The 12,099-nt window shown below is 48.0% G+C and overlaps 1 non-coding gene across 1 annotated transcript; it reads left to right on the top strand.

Moving 5' to 3' along the window:
- The first annotated feature begins 5,214 nt into the window (after window positions 1-5,214).
- Window positions 5,215-5,286, top strand: TRNAT-CGU (transfer RNA threonine (anticodon CGU)). The gene has a single exon. It is a non-coding gene; the product is annotated as a tRNA-Thr (tRNA).
- The last annotated feature ends 6,813 nt before the right edge of the window (window positions 5,287-12,099 follow it).

Raw genomic sequence — 12,099 nt, 5'->3', positions numbered from 1 at the left:
ATTTTTCAGAATTTCTCTGCTATTCGATTCGTATTTGATTCAAGAATCCGCTATTCGAAGTTGCCGAGTATTCGTTTCTGTCCAAATACTATAACGGATAACAACTGTTATTGCAGTCTACATGGATAAATTCTGACGCAAATGGATCCTGTTACGAATGATTCGGCGGCGCGAGAACCGCGCTAAATGCGCAGACGTATATACTTTCAGAGTGAACCCACGGACAAGATCACTTCTACACAATAGTTTCTAGTCTTTAACTAAGCACGCCTCGCCTTAGGTAGCTTACAAATTTGTTGTCTTCATTTTGGCTACGCAATTTATGGTTTGGTCAATCTCGCCGTGGCCTGATGTATGTATATGAACGAGAAAAAAAGAAACCGAGGGGTTTTTATTAGGTCATATGAAGCGAACTAACAATGGCACACATGACAGCATAGGGGAAATTATTTGTAGTTCTTAAATGAATTAAAGGAATGATAAATGAATGGAAATGAAAATAGATCCCACCTATGGCCAGTTGTTCTTATCCACTTTCATTTTCCTTTATTTATAATTTCTTTAATTCAATCTAAACCTACAAATAATTTCCTCTGTGTCAGTTTGCTGGCGTCGTAAGATATATATATATATATATATATATATATAATGAATAGAAGCACGTACGAAGAATACGAAGACTTTACTGACGTCGCGGTCGGGGTCCGGCCTTCATCAAGTGTGTGTGTGTGTATGTATGTATATATATATATATATATATATATATATATATATATATATATATATATATATATATATATATATATATATATATATATTGTGGGCATTTATATGCTATTCTTTGTCATCCGTACATTATCATCATCATGTGGGGCTCATACGGGGTTCTTCATCAGCGCTTCTGGGGCTTGCTCTCGAGTGTGATCCGTGTTGTGGGCGTGGTCGGTTCGCCGCATCTTCGACGCGCAATAAATGTCGTGAGAACTGCTGCGTTACAATATATATATATATATATATATATCATAAGAAGCATCGCCACGTGAACTGCGAAGGTTGTATGTTCGGTTCCCACCTGCGGCAAGTTGTTTTTTTCATCCACTTTAATTACCTTTAACTTATCGTTTCTTTATTTAATTTATTAAGCATAAGTAATTTCCCCTATGTTGTCCTTGGTGTCAGTGTTTGTTGTTGGCTTCTTATGATATGACTAATAAAAATCGGGCCCCTCGGTAAACCCCCGTTCTTCTCGTTTATATATATATATATATATATATATATATATATATATATATATATATATATATATATATATATATATATATATATATATATATATATATATATATATATATATTGGGGTGGGTGATGATATGAGGAGAATAGAGAACGAGCGAATGTCTATTCACATTAGACAACAGTCCTAAAGTTGCAGTTGCAGTATCAGGCCATGGGCAGAGAATAGCGTCCTCCGAAAGTGGTCGCCTGCCAACGCTGGCTAGAAAACTGTCCAGCGACCGTCCCTCTGGCATATGTGCCGGGAAATCACAAAATATGTGTTTCAGTGCCTCGGGCGTATAACAGTGTCCACAAGCGGGGCCATTTGACCGGCCGACGAGGTGTGCGTAGCGGCGAGTCAAAGCAACGCCCAGCCGAATCCTGCTTAGCGATGACGCTTGGCTCCGCGTAGCCTTCGGGGGCTTACGGAATTTGCAATTTGGGTCGACTGCATGCAGGCGCCTGTGGGCGTTGTTTGGCATGAGAGAAAGAGAGAAATAGAGGAGAGGAAAGGCAGGGAGGTTAACCTGATGCACGTCCGGTTTACTACCCTGCACTAAGTGAGAGGAGAGAGAGGGCACAGTTTCGCGCACATTTGAAGATGCGGACCGAGTCTATATATGGTCACTAAACCTGTCGAGTTGAGCTACAGCAATAACGCTTTCCTAGGTTTCTGTGCCATCGATATGCAGGATCAAGTATCTTCATTTACGAAAATGGTCTAGAGTCCAACCGGTTCAATGCTGTTCGGAAAAGTTCACGCTCGACGTGGTACCACGGGGCCAGAGACACAAAATGTGTTCAGTAGTTTCTGTTGTTCCCTGTATATTGTAAGGTCCTGCATGAGTGCCTTGAATGTCGGGTCGTCGAGCAGGCAATCCGCACTTCATCAGAGGTAGCGAGCGCTGATCTTATCTCGCTGTCGGGGAGTTCATTGCCAGTCACGCCACAGGGACCGAGCACCCGTTGATACGGGACGATATGGTCACTTCGCTGGGCACTGTCACGAAGGTCCGTGATTTCTAACACGAGGACGTGGTATACAGCGTCCTTCAAAAAGCATTCTAACGCCTGCAACGCTGATCTGGCGTCGCGGAACACCGTCTATTTCTATTGTGTATGAACTGCGTTTGAACGGACATGAGGTCGCAGGTTCGATCTCAGCCGCAGCGGCTCCATTCCGTTGAGGGCGGGATGCAAAAAACGCTCGTCTTATGTGCAGTGGATGCAGGTTACAGAAACCTGGGTGGTCAAATTTCATTCGGAGTCTCCCACTAAGGCGTGCCTCATAATGAGATAGTGGTTCTGGCATGTAAAACCCCAGAATAATTCTTTTTCTGTTTCGTTACTGTTTATATTACGGTGCTCCAGACATTGTGACATTTAAGTTGTTTCTCATTTACGAGCTTCTCAGTTGACCTGACATGCAATCTTTAACTCTTTCATTACCACGCCTGTTCAAATGGATCACCAGTAATTGATGATTTTGAGCAGACTTTAGCACGTTGACACCGTTTCTCAGATACATACGCTATCCAGTAAGTACCCAGGAAAAGAGCTTTCAGGATCACGCGCGGAATTCACAAATCTGTTCGTTTGCATGTCCTCTTTGCCACTGCCTGGACGCCTTCGCTAATATGTCCATCCTCGGGATTGGCTGGAATTAGTTCTTACGGACAAATATATTGTGCGATCTTTCTGTGAATACGGGCCCAGGCGCCGAATTCACAAAACATTTTGTTGGTAAATGCGATTTGCCATTGGTCAGCCTTTATCACTAGACTCTTACGAACAGTTCTAGCATGCTTTTTCGCCCGTATTCACAAAAATATCTTATGGTAAAATGTTTAATAAGAATAAATTCCAGGAAATCATGATGTCGACATAATATTAGCGATGAAGGCCGACCAATGTGATATTTGACTCAACTTAGGCAAATTACAGCGCATCAATATCGGATTTTTGTGATTAAGTCAGAGGACATTACATCGTCCCATAATTTCCCAACGCTGAAGTATGATAATTGGAAGAAAAAGTTGTCAGTTGTCCGGGCCTTTAAGTTTAGGTTTAGTCTCTTAGCGGTATTGTTCTTCTTATGCGCTCTTTATAAGGTCTAGCGCACGTTCAACACGCAGAACTGGTCATTTTTATGATGTATAGGACAGTTTCAATTGCGGAGAAGCCCCAACTTCGGCCACTTGTTATTCAGAATAGAGCTCGTTCTGCAGGGTGTTGGGCCTCGAAATGAGAAGATCTCGAAAACTTTCTTGCTCTAGATCCTGTACTACAACTTCAACGTCAACCTAGGAAAATGGAGAAGGGAAACTGCAAACTGTGTTAACTGGCGCTCCAAGCCAGGCAAAGAAGTGCTGGCTCTCCCGCAATCGAGAGTAGGTGTAAGCGTGAAATGGTTACCGGCACAGCAGATTGGTTGGAGTAGTTACGACGATTACTCACAACCATCTCACAATTGTCACAAGCCACACGCTGCCGGCCTGCTCACGCAGCGTGGCGCCATCTCTCGAAGGCGGTGTCCCAAACCCGCGCCGCGGAACTCACCGACCGTGCGCGTTGAAAAGTGCACAGGCAATCCTGTCTCAGCGCCAAAAGATGATAATCAAGTGCATCGTGCACTGTATCTGCCTTTTCAACGTCGCCTGTTGGAAATGACAAATAAAAGTTGAGCGTACTAGAAGTTACAGCTTCAGTGATATTGGGAACAAACATTAGGAAGAACTCGGAAACAATATTTTTTGTAACTTGTTTGGGCAGTAGCTAGCGTATGTAATGCGGTCCTGTACAAAGGATTGGGGGCCAGAGACTATATTTTCTTACGCTTTGAAAGGTCGCCCGGATGGCCTCGTTGTGTTCTCGCAACGATGCCCGGTTGTTCTCGTCTGAGTGACCTGATAACGGCTCTGGCTTTTGGCTCGAGGTCACTTCAGGCTCGCCTACAACGTAAGCTTAAAGTATTTCACGGTTAAAACCTACGCTTGCTGCCAGAAATGCACCGTCTTGCTTTGCCAAACGAAATCAAGGAACTGTTTCCCTGCATGCAGGGGCGTACCCAGGGATAGGGGGCACACCGGGCGCGTGCCTCCTCTTGGAGCTTCCCGGTAGAGATCCACCGGAGTAACCACATTTACGCCAACATTTCCCGAAGAGCTATTTGTACCTGCAAGGCTGTTTGTGCAACTTTTCTAATCGTGGCAGGATTTGATAAAGCATTCGATCCCCATTTCTAGTTGAAATGAGTTTAACAGTCATGCAGTGAAGTTCCTTGCTTCAGAAAGTTGTGCCAGCCTGACATCTTGACACTCTAGATTAAAGCCCCAAAGTAGGGAGATGCCACATCTGAGGCATCTGAGTTCAATTGCATTCTCCCATTCAGAGCTATATAGAATTACTTATACAGGAGGCAAAATAGTTACCTTACGTAGTCACTGTTTCGTTAAACTTGACGCTGCTGATATTAACACACACACACACACACACACACACACACACACACACACACACACACACACACACACACACACACACACACACACACACGCACGCACGCACGCACACACACACACACACACACACACACACGCACGCACACACACACACACACACACACACACACACACACACACACACACACACACACATATCAAATCTTAAGAAGCCAACAAACATCCGCCAACGTGCTGCCTGAAGGCATCCGGCAACATTGATGCCTTCTGGTAGCATGTGTCGGTTTATTGACCAGTTGCCTTCACCGAAAAAGATCGTGTACTCGTGACGCCTCTGGATGAAAGGATGTTGCACATCCGCCGCCAAGGTTTGTGAGTGGTGGCGCTGGGTAACACTCCCAGGGTTAGTTCTAGTAGTACCCAAGAAATACCCTAACCCATACCCATAAATACCCAAGAAACTGGATCGGAAAACGGTGCCGCGGTAGCTCAATTGGTAGAGCATCGCACGCGTAATGCGAAGACATGGGATCGTTCCCCACCTGCGGCAAGTTGTTTTTTCATCCGCTTTCATTTCCAATAATTTATCCTTTCTTTAATTCAATTCGTAAGTACAAGTAATTTCCCCTATGTTGTCCTTGGTGTCATTGTTGGTTGGCTTCTTTTCATTTGATTAAATAAAAATCGGGTCCCTCGGTTAACCCCCTTTCTTCGCGTTGATATATATATATATATATATATATATATATATATATATATATATATATATATATATATATATATATATATATATATATCCACTTATGAGCTCTGCTGACGTTTAGCCTTCTAACTGTCTAAACAGCTGTAGTTTCCACGCGTAGGGGTACCGCAAAAGATTAGTCTTCGCAAAAAGCTATTCATGACTCGTGGAGTCACCATTACGTTTAATAAGCAGGCAAATGCGCGAATGGTGAGTTCACGTGGCTCAATATATGGGCGCTCTTGCGGCCGTATTTGTCCATTCTAAATAAACCCTCTGCTTGCCTGTAGTCCTCGAAGTGACGTTATCAGTACGAAACATCGCACGGCACGTGCTTCCCGTACTTCCTCGTCACTGGCCCAGCTCTAGCAGAAGACGTGCGCGCCTCGAGCCATCGTCGCACGGGAAGGCCGAGGGCACAGACATTTCAATGAGTTCACAAGCCATGCATGGTAGCTCAGTGGTTCCGGCGTTCTGGTGCTGAGCACGAGGTCGCGGGTTCACTTCCCCTGCCGTGGCGGCCGCATTTTAATGAGGGCCAAGTGCAAGGACGCTCCGTGCATATGGATCTAGGTATTCAAAATTAATCCGCAATCCCCCACTATACGGCGTCTCTCATAGCCCGCTTTTGCTTTGGGACGTTAAATCTAATCAATCAATGAATTGAATACGGAACGCAAACGACGATTAGCGTGACTAGTATTTCTTTCCGCATGGTTTTCAGTGGTAGCGTCGGCCTTCCCAGGCGTGGTCAAAGACGCGTGGGCCGTCTGATAACCAAAAGGTGTTACCGGCTCCGCTACACCATCCGCCGGCTGTAGTATAGCCCGTACACCGCTGTCGCCGCAGTCCAGTCGGGTCCGGCCACTCAATATATCGGCGCAACGATATTGCGTGCAGTTTAGCACTCGCTGAACGACAACGGGATGCTGTTTGGACGCATTTCCCCATCTCGCTGCAATCCCGAAAGCAATGCTGGCCTCGAGCGGACAAAAAAGAAAAGAAAATGAAGTTGTGACAGGAATGAAACAGCTGCAGCTCCGAAGTGTTGACAACGGAGGCGTGTATGTGCAGCGCCTGCGTGTCCGGCAGCGTGATCGCGCGCGCGAACTCGCTTCCTCATAGGCGGGCTATCGCGGATGCCCTCGCTCTGCGCAATTTCAGCGCATCCTGCGCACCGTCTGCGGACGTTTACTCAAGGACGACCTGCGGAAGCCCGGCCTGCGTCGAGAGTGGTGCTTCGCTCAACCCGAAAAAAGAAAAACGGAAAAATCTAAAAGCAGCGAACCGATTCCCCATCACGTGCTCTATACTCTATACAGTGGAGAATCGGCGGCGAGGGCGCTTCACCGAGAATGGGAAAACGGGGGCCTGACGTCACTCTAACGGCATCGGCAGAACGAAAACATCCGACTTGGCCCCTCTCACTCGGACGCTGGGCAACATCCAAGTTTCGCAACGCGCACTCTCAAGCAGAGGGCACAAGTGTTGGCCCAGCCGCGCGCGCCAGCTCCGACAAGGGATGCGCCGCAATGGACAGCGGAGATAGGTCGCCTCCGGGAGCTCGTGCGCCAACAATTATAGGCGAGCGGCTTCTAGATGAAGGCCGGCTGCTGCCTTGCATGCTTAATACAAGTGGACGCTGCCGCTTTTTCTGCAGGGGCAGCGTAGAAACGAAAGCGATACCCCCGTCAAGCCCCCCCAACTTCCGCGTGAAAACTCCGTGGCTATAGCGCATTGTCATTTCAAGCTAGACCGGTGCTTTTACCAGTCGTCCAAATATGGTGGCGCGCCACCGTCCTTGTAGTACTGGAACTTTTAGTGGTTGTATGCATTCCGCGGGAGCGTCGCGACCAGTCGGAAACGTAGAGTTTTTTTTTTTTTTTAGTCTTTGACCGGAGATGGTTCTGGACGACGTTTACTTCGCTACGTTCTGGACAACGTAGCGTCTGCACTGCCCACATCGTTTCTTTCCGCCATTATTCCGCTCAAAGACACATGATGCACTAAATGACTCAATAGTAAGCGATTCTGAACGTATACTCTTTCTTGTGCCGAATCACAAATGTTTCAACGGGTTGGAGAGTGGCTAAAGTTTCTCCTCCTTTATTCTTTGCCCACGTGGTTGCGCTAACGACAATCAAGGTCATATGGTTTTAAAGTAAAGCCTATCGCCCGCTTAAGTATCGGTCTAAATTGACTACACCTGAGATGATGAGGAGTTGTGCTTACTTTGATATGTATGTACATTGCCGTATTTTAGTGCGCACACTGGTTAATCTCTCACGAGAACCGATTACGTAAATAGGGGCGCACGCGTACACGCGCACGCACACACAAACGCACGTACGCAAACAAACAAACAAACAAACAAACAAACAAACAAACAAACAAACAAACAAACAAACAAACAAACAAACAAACAAACAAACACGCACAAAATCAAAGATACTATATTGTTTAGAAACCGTTGTCTAGCACCGTTTCTTTAATTAATGTATATACAGAAACCAGACACCGAAGCTATTTCCTGCATTTCAGCGGATGTCTGTCGAAATCACGAGCTGTGCATAAACTTGTACTTCTTCTTGCGCCCCAAAGATACGCTAAGAACTTCTCTCTAAGCGATGAATCCGTAGCATCGCTACACAAGGTGTTCGGTCGCAGCCACCACCCACACATATCGTTCGTCACTGTCTACGCAAGAAGCATTTTTTCAACACGCTGCAACGTGCACATCAGCGAACACGGGTGCATGGTTGTTGGAAGTGGGCGCCTTTTCATGAAACTTCCCTTACGTAAGAAAATTTCGTTATTGGCTGGCGTCCAGGCGCCCGCCACTCATGATAGCGATCGACATGCAAACGAGACCGTGGCCGCGGTGACAGTGGCGTTCAATCCGTGTGACCCCCTCCTTTTATTACCTAACAATATCAGACGCCGTTACAAGGCGGGGTGTTGCAACCTTCCTTTTCTTCCTTATTATTATTATTAGTTCACTGGCCGCGACGTTGACAGAACAGACATACACGTGGAAGCGCTCCAAGAACTAGATCCAATTGTCCCCGTGACACAAACCTTGCTCATTTGTACGACAATATGGTCGTGACGGCATCGTTACAGGTAGGTTAAATCTGTCTGTCTGGAGGGAAGTTGACTTCACCTGAGCGCCTCAGTCAGGAATACGTGAAGTCGTGTCACAACATGCCAGATAGTCCGGATACCACACGAACCGAAGGTACGAAACGTTTTGCACTTTCATCGGTTCTTCCGGCAGCACTACTCGATGCACCCGCTCACATGAGTGCCCCCAAATGCTCCGCGTGGCTTATGGCGAATGCCACTGAGAAAGCAGGAGTAGAGCGCGGCGCACTGCGGAGTCGGGTGGCAGCGCAGTGAGAGCCGGAACACTCGACCCGCTACTGGAATGCGGCGTACATCGGGAGAGCAAGTTGTAGGGGGATGTGTAACGAGAAATGTACCATGTGACACAAGCAATCGACGTCCCAGCTTTCTCTGAGGGAGAGCGGCAAAACACGTGTAACCGTGTTGTGATCGTCGGGCGTGCACCGGTTCGCGGCAGCGTACAACATCCATTTGTGCAACGCCGACGCATCCCGCAACGTTTCCGCCTGCGAAGATTATCTGAAATCATGGATTCTGAAGCTCAGCGCATCCTGCATTCAGGGCAATTCAACTGCCAAGAGGTCCACCACTGGCCGCGTGATGCGGAAAGTAGAAAGAAAAAACGGGCATTTTAACGATCTCAGCACCCTTGGAAGCTGAACAACGCACCTCCTCGTCGGAGTAGGAAGAGACAGTCTTTGCAATGTATGAGTCCACTTCTTTGGTCCGGCAACGAAAAGAGCTGTTGAGACATCGCTGCGTACATTTCGTAGTCGTCATCATTGCTACTACTTTCGTCCGTCGAACTGCAACGAATCCGAAGTTGAACTCCAGCAGCTTTCGCTGCTGTCACCATCGAGCGTCTCAAGCCCTTTAGCAAGGCGAAGACGCTTTGCTGTCGCTGTCCCCCGCGCATCCGACGAGAAGCAATGTGGACTAGAAATTCCAGTATCGTTGCGAAGCTTGTTCATATCAACGGCGTCAAAGCAACTGGGGCCAGAACAGCGACTACGCTTGGCTGCCGCCATTGCCGCCGCGCCCTCCGGCTGAAGCAAAATAAATACAAATTAGGAGGATATGACGGCTTGAATCACGTGACTTTCTCCGTACTCCGCTTTTCAGACGAGAGCAGAGCGGACTGCTCCCGGCTGCTCTCGGCGCAACAAAACTGCTCTTGTTCTACCACTGGATGACGGCGCTCCCACTCCTGTTCGACCACTGAAACAGGCCGCGCCTGGAAAGAGCACTTTCAGTGTGCTATCTTTTGAGTGCTCCTGTTCCCCCAATGGAATCCGCCATTATTACGTTCCATGCACAACGGATGAAGTGCGTGTCGCGCTTCCTGACCACCCAAGCTGTAGTGTGTGCTTATCGTGCTCGTATCGGTGCGTAGTGTGGTTCTTATTTTCGTCACATTCAACTGGAACGTGAATGGCACGTTCGCTTCAGACGCGGCCATGAAGAATATGGGTTGCGTAGAGCAAACGCTATGCAAGAGACGCTGTAGTGGGGTACTATGGTTTGACTCCGACCATATGAGGTCATTTAACGCACATCTATGCACAGTAAATATAAGTAAACCAACGTTTGTACATCTTGCCTCCATGGAAATGCGACAGCTGTGGCGGTGACTCGAACCCGTGATCTCGTGCTCAGCAGCAGAAGGCCATGGCCACTGAGACACTGCTGCGAGTTTGTAACTGGTGCCAACAGTGAAATGCTATAAATGCCGGGGCTGATCGTTGACAACAAGCCACAACGCACAACACGCACGAGCATAATTGTAGTGCATGACTTGAGCATGAATACGACAACACGACATAAAAGCACACACGAGAACAGGCATATGACAATGGGCTGGCATTGTCTCCATGTTTATATATATATATATACGTAGAGAGAGAGAGAGAGAGAGAGTAACGCGGCCCTATTTTACAGGACAGCGAATACTCTTCTTTTTTTGCTTGGCATAGTGAACGAGCTGGACAATAGTCCATACTTCGTAATTTTTTGTATTCCTAACTGGGAAATTAGTAGAAGAACCGAAAGCCGGCCTAGTTGGTCTTGATTCATCTTGAAGTTTCAGCGCAAAAAGAACAGGGACAGGCACCCACTGAAATGAATGACAACGTTGACGTTACCACTGGCACCGACTAGTAATCAATGATGACACCTAATTCTCATGTTTCGTTCCCCGAAGCCGGCGTTCTAAGTGGGCACCTCTGGAGTTCACCTTTCCTTAAGGAGGCCGGCCGTATACACGAAGAATGGGGTTACGCGGCAGACGCGTTAATAATTGGGCGGGCAACTAGAAACCATATCGGTTATTAGCGATGCCGGCGCGGGCATCGGGGTCGGACGGGCATTGCATTTCCAGGCGGTAACCTTTCCTCATCCGGATCATGCCGGCACACTCCAGTTACGGCGCATCGAGGGCCGAAGGAAAGAATATTGGCGACGACTCCGGAATGCGCACCACATGGGCAAAGTTCCGAATCGGGCGGTACGCGTGCGCGCGACGCAGAGCCGCCTCTTGTGGGATTTGGATCGCGGCCCAGCGGGGCCCCAGCCTGACCCGGTTCAATCGAGCATGGCGAAGACGCTCCTTGACCAGCGGAGCAGGGAGTCCCCGGGCCGCATCAGAACACGGAGGGAGGTCAGCCCCCGTTTCCCAAGGCGCGCGCGCTGAGCTCTGGCGGCTGTCTCCGTCCAGCCGGAAAGAAATGCGAGTCCCGATGGAGCCTACCTTTGTTCGATTGCGCTCTCTTCCTGGCGACGCGTGTGTGTACGCACACAAAGCATCGGACGAGCCGCGTGTTTGCCGAATGAAACGCTTCACCGCTCGGCTTCGCGCTATTCTCGTCGGGGCCTCGCACGGCTGCAAAGTATGCGGAACCAACGGGCGGAACCGGCGGGCTCCCAAGTTCAGGCGCCGTTCTATCTCGGCGTCGCCAGTTATCTGCCGCCCCTCCCAAGTTTCTCCCTTCTCGGAAATACACTACAGTGCAGTGATCTGAGTGTATAGGTTCATGTGTCGGAGTTACACTGTGACCTGCTCCTTGTGTATCGTCTCCAGTGCGCTGTGTGTTTTCCAAGTTTGTTGTTTTAGGGGCGATGTTTCCCAGATACCTTTTGCAAGCTCTAGAGAAAGCCGGGAGTTAAACGAAAGTAATGGGTAGGAATAAACAAACGTGATTTTTACCTGGCAGTGGTTTAAGCGTATCTATAGTATGAAACGATAAACACGACCTTTAATGGCGACATAATTGTGAGGAAGGATTGGCATCTTCCCTCCTTTAACCAAATGATTCCCTTGTAGGTATTCTGGCCGTTAGCGCTTCTACCCTTGTCCCCTTCTCCCCTCCCCCTTCGCTCTTATAGTAGCAAGTTAAAGGGCACCTTCCTGAAATTCGTGCATTAGCTCGGACGCGCGATTGCCAGGAAGGCACAGAGCCCTTGTTTTGACACCTATATTGCGGTGTCACACTGCCACAC

Source organism: Dermacentor andersoni, chromosome 1, assembly GCF_023375885.2.
Source record: "Dermacentor andersoni chromosome 1, qqDerAnde1_hic_scaffold, whole genome shotgun sequence".
NCBI classification, from domain to species: Eukaryota; Metazoa; Arthropoda; class Arachnida; order Ixodida; family Ixodidae; genus Dermacentor; species Dermacentor andersoni.
This window is presented reverse-complemented; position numbering and strand designations above follow the sequence as displayed.